The following is a 4,621-nucleotide window of genomic DNA, read 5'->3' as shown; positions in this document are numbered from 1 at the left end:
GAAAGAAAATAGTTCCTACATGTCCCCCCATCTAGACTCTATATCTAGACTCTAGATCTAGACTCTAGATCGTTCTAGATTCTAGAGGGATGAATAGCAGTACCAGTAAAAGGCAAAATATGTAGGCTATTTTGGATTTTGGGGTCAGCTGTCCCTTAGTCTCGCTGGCCAGCCTCCTCTCCCGCCGAAGGGAGAGGAGGCTGGCCAGCGAGACAACAAACCTACAACACAACCTGAGGCATTGTACATGATGCAATAGGCCTACAACACAAGCATTTCTTAGAGGGATACGCCAACCTTTCGGGGTTTTTTGCCATATCCTCCATATGTAACGAAGATACACAGTGTCTTCACGGTCACTCTCCCCGCAGTATTCATCTTATGTAGCCACACCCATTTGACCCGGTTGTGGGGTCGTGTGATGACTTCCGGCTAAAAACAAAAGAAAAAGAAAAATGCCGGCTGCTCCAGTATCATCTAACTCTGAATTAACTAATAATTTAGCCAATAACATAAGTAACATACCAAATGAAAGCAAACGGCAATGTCTAAGAATGCAATGCCATGTAACTGGCTCGTTAAGTCTCGCATTCCAGGGAATTATGTTAACGTCTGCGGGTCTTATAGACGTAAGTGGCTCGAGCTGCGCTCGGAGGAGAGAAAACCATCTGAAGCTTTCTTTGTTGGGGTCCAGGTATGTTGTACAAGAAAGTGCTCGTCATTGTCGACGACAACCTGGCTAACAGTGGATACTCCGCTTGCTTGCTGTGTACCAAGCTCAAAGTAGTAGCCTACGTTCTTTGTTTTACCCCCTGCACTGTCCGCTACAAAAACAACTGTCTTCTTTTGACGTTATTTTGTATTTGGCGCCGTGACCGCCGGAAGTGTTAACACGACCCGGAATAATTTGGCCCACCCCAGCGTCTGAACATAAGGTGAATAGAGTGAGCTACAGTCGTCAAGTTAGTTAGTATCGCCATAGAACGGAGGCAAATGGTACAGTCGTTCAAAATCACCAAAAACACACATCTAACAGCGCCAAAAAGCTCTTTGGGCTCCAGGTATTCACCACGCGATGAAATATTAATCCATAGTTCCATGTAAAACATCATTTTCGGAGAAAATCCCCACAACGAGTTACTTCCTTGTTTGCATGTAAAGAGTGCTTCCGCTGTATGCCGTGCATGCCTGGCGGCCATGTTTAGAAAGGAATTCCGGCTATCTATTTACCTTAAAAAAGATAATTTCTCCGCATTTTGGATCAATATTTCATCGTGTGGTGCGTACCCGAAGCACAAAGAGCTTTTTGGCGCTGTTAAATGTGTATTTGTGGTGATTTTGAACGACTGTGGCTCACTCTATACTGCGCGGAGAGTGACAGTGACGGTGAAGACACTGTGTATCTTGGTTATGTATGGAGGATATGGCAAATGAGCGAAACTCCCGAAAAGTTGGCTTATCCCTTTAAAGGGAACGTAGGGTTTGCCTCACAAAGTGCTGCGAGCGCCTCTCTATAAATCACATGGGTAAATGGCCTGTGTTTAAGCTTTAACCACTCCCCATTAGAGAGTCATGTACGCCTGTCAGCAGGCTGTTTATTGGGAGCATTGAGCTATTTATACACGCCCATTGCTATTTATACATGCCCATTGCTATTTATACACACCCATTGCTATTTATACACACCCATTGGTATATCTTACAGTGTGAATATGTGTGTGTATATATATGCATGTGTGCTTTCCCTCCTCTCTGACAATATGTGCACTTCTTTTCACCATCAGGATGATATCTCTGTTTCCCCCCCGCCCCCTCTGAAGCAGACCCTGACATCTTTATATTGACAATGAACTGAGAGAAGGAGAAAGAGAAAATGGAGGAGAGGAAGGGCGAGGGGGGGGGACATTGGAAAGACAGGGGCAAGCGGAAGAGAAGGAAAACAGAGAGAAGACGGGTGTGTGTGTGTGTGTGTGTGTGTGTGCGTGTGTGTGCGCGTGTGCGTGTGCGTGTGTGTGTGCGTGTGTGTGTGTGTGTGTGTGTGTGTGTGTGTGTGTGAAAGATAGACAGACAGAGAGAGAGAGGTGTGTGAGGGCACCATTAAAGCCTTGTACTATAAATCTCAGACAGTGTGTGTGTGGGGAGATAACAGAGGGATGTCTCTCTCCATTCTCGCACCGTCAGAATGATGTATGTCCCCCATTCTTCCTCCCTGTGAAATATTAGAGAGAGAGAGGGGGGGGGGGGGTCCGTGTGTGTGCGTGTGTGTGTGTGTGTGTGTGTGTGTGTGTGTGTGATCACTAAGCATGTGGCCAGTGTGTAATCCCTCACCTCTTATCAACGCTCACTTGAGGTATTGTAGGTGGAAGACGTATGGCCGCCTGGGGACCAGAAGCAAAATGGCCCACAAACAACACAAACACACACTCTCTCTCTCCCTCTCTCTCTCTCTCTCTCTCTCACACACACACACACACACACACACACACACACACACACACACACACACACACACACACACACACACACACACACACACACACACACACACATAGAGGAAACCCACAGCATAAAAAGCATCTAGCGGAAACTAGAAGAAAGTGAGACGCGGGGGAGAAATGCGCGGCAACGTGTTGACAGTGACGTCGCAACGTGCCTGACAGCTGTGATGGATCGTGGAGCAGCGGGGACACACACACACACACGTCTCACACACACACATACACAAACACGTCACACACACACACACACACACACACACACACACACGTCTCACACACACACACACACACACACACACACACACACACACACACACAAATACTCACGTCACACACACACACACACACACTCACATCACACACACACTCACACACACACACACACACACACGTCTCGCCGAGCTCCTCTTCATTTGCCTGACAGCATTTTTCTTTACAGCACCAGTGTTATGGTATCATAATCATGCCAGTGCCACCGGAGCGCCCGGGGGATCAATCTTTCTAACACACACACGTGCGCACACACACACACACACATGTCACACACAGATGTCACACACACACACACACACACACACACACACACACACACACACACACACACACACACACACACACACACACACACACACACACACACACACATTTTAAATACTTTATTTGGTTCCACAAATTACATTTCATAAGCAGGGAAACAAATATATCAGGGTCAATTAATACTGAGCACTTATGGATACACATAGCACCTCCTTCTCCACACTGCTAGACTGCCAATAATTGCTGAGACAGAGCAATATTTGACAGTTTGTTTGGCTCTTGCCCTTGTCAGGCCAGCAATCTGCAGGCCTCTCATGGTGCATTTATGTACATGTCCCAGGCTTCCAAATATAAGCGCACTGTATCTACAGGTATAACCTAGGCTCGTGATGGTCTCGAGTAGTGGTTGGTATTTTATGTATTTGTCTTGGAATGCCTGGTCCATGTACAGGTCAAAGACACAGCCTACCTCTAGCATCAGCACCTGCTTATGGCTGGTGTCAACAAAAACAGCGTCGGGTGTATTGGGGATATTAGCAAAGACATCACAGGCAGACCCAAACCACTCTGGTACCACTCTACTGTGCTTATACAGCACTGCACTAGCAGGCATGATGTTATGGACTGCATCAGACACAATATTTACAATACGGTCATGGCGAGCTATGTACAGTTGTTTGTATGCATGACATCCATTCGTTATGTGTGCTGTGGATTCTAGATGGTGCTGTGAATCTGGATGGTTCAAACAAAATGGATTGTGAGTGTAGGGGTACCACACACACACACACACACACACACACACACACGTCTCACACACACACACACACACACACACACACACACACACACGTCTCACACACACACACACACACACACACACACACACACACACACACACACACACACACACACGTCTCACACACACACACACACACACACACACACACACACACACACACACACATCTCACACACACATACACGCACACACCACAACAACAAAACACTGTGGAGATGGTCATTGACTTCACTGCCTTCCTTGGACATACAGTAGGCTACATGACACTACAGTCAGCAGAGTGGAGCTCAAGTAGGACAGGAACATCACCACAATAACCAAAAAGGCCCAACAGCGCATGTTACATCTGGTGTTCAATTTAAAAACTGTTTGACTCAAACAAATCAAGCCGCATGCTCACTTCCATCGCATCCCACTGAGCAATTTTCCATTGATCAGACGTCTCGCTTAAAAGTCGTCTAAAATTTTGGTACTTTCCTCTCGGCCAGTGGTTCTAAAAAATGTTCACGTCAAGGACTCCTAAAACTGACATATTAGACCGCAGACCTGTATTTTGTAAGATATTGTCCCAGAGTCCCTACTAGGGGGGCCGTGGGTAGCCTGGGTAAACCCATCCCCCACGTGACCTTCTCTCAGTTCCCAGTCACATAGTGACTGAGAACAGGTCTGAGAGCAGGTCACGTGGGGGATGGGTTTACCTAGGCTAGGCCGTGGGGGGCACGCTGGCGCAGTGGTAACGCTGTCGCCTCACAGCTAGAAGGTCCTGGGTTCGATTCCTGCCTGGG

Source organism: Poromitra crassiceps (assembly GCF_964638095.1).
Source record: "Poromitra crassiceps genome assembly, chromosome: 23".
NCBI classification, from domain to species: Eukaryota; Metazoa; Chordata; class Actinopteri; order Beryciformes; family Melamphaidae; genus Poromitra; species Poromitra crassiceps.
The sequence above is the reverse complement of the archived record's forward strand: the minus strand, read 5'-3'. Positions refer to the sequence as shown.